This window comes from Hippocampus comes, unplaced genomic scaffold, assembly GCF_001891065.2.
Source record: "Hippocampus comes isolate QL1 unplaced genomic scaffold, H_comes_QL1_v1.1 scaffold3079, whole genome shotgun sequence".
Classification (NCBI taxonomy): Eukaryota; Metazoa; Chordata; class Actinopteri; order Syngnathiformes; family Syngnathidae; genus Hippocampus; species Hippocampus comes.
In genome coordinates, this window is record NW_017807766.1 from 1 (window position 1) to 772 (window position 772).

The window sequence follows — 772 nt, forward strand, 5'->3', positions numbered from 1 at the left end:
AAAAATGTCACCAAAAATATTGGGTAAGTTAAACATACTTAAGGACAAAGTATTGTAGAACAGTGTGAATCTGAATATTCTACAAAAAAAAAAACAATTAAAGAAAAACGATCAGTCAGGTCTTACTATAAACCAAGCAAATGATGTGTGTGTGTGCACTCTCACGCTGAGCAGGTCCTGTTCCTGCGCGTGGGCATGGGGCTGGGGATGTTGAAGCCTCGTATGGGCGAAGGGGAGCGATCTCTGTATTTGCATGCCGGAGGCATCAGGGACTCTAATTGGAAGGGGAAAAAAAAAAAGCGTTAACATTATAACACAGGACACCGCTGACACACAGCAGCTGGCTCACGATCCCATCCTAATAGTACGACAGCAAGAGAAAATGTCATTTCATTTCAACAAATTCATAGCACGTCATAGCACATAGTTGGACCTTTTGCCCCAGTGGTTGGTGATCCTCCAGAGTTCAACGGCGGGCTCGTTGATAGTTGCTGAGAGGACATGGCGGCGGGCGAAACCTTCAAAGGAATTGAAATACCCTAAGTGGAGAACAAAACAAAAAGGAGATTTCAACCTCGGGGTAGTAACACCAAATATCGACCTTTGGTTCATGCACGTCATGCTTGTGTTTGGACTCTCCGATGCGACCTCGTACCTTGAGAACAAGTCGGGCAATTATGTGTCTCAAATCATAGGTCAGTATGGCCGTGGGAGGTGTGGAGTTTGAATTTCAAAGTAATATTCCAAAGGGGCCATGTGGGGGTGGCGGAGG

At 45.3% G+C, this 772-nt stretch overlaps 1 long non-coding RNA gene across 1 annotated transcript; it reads right to left on the bottom strand.

Annotated features, from left to right (window-relative positions):
- Positions 1–84: 84 nt before the first annotated feature.
- Positions 85–692, bottom strand: LOC109508208 (uncharacterized). The gene is made up of 2 exons (XR_002166610.1): positions 434–692; positions 85–274 (listed from the first exon to the last, which is right to left on the bottom strand). It is a non-coding gene; the product is annotated as an uncharacterized LOC109508208 (long non-coding RNA).
- Positions 693–772: the final 80 nt, after the last annotated feature.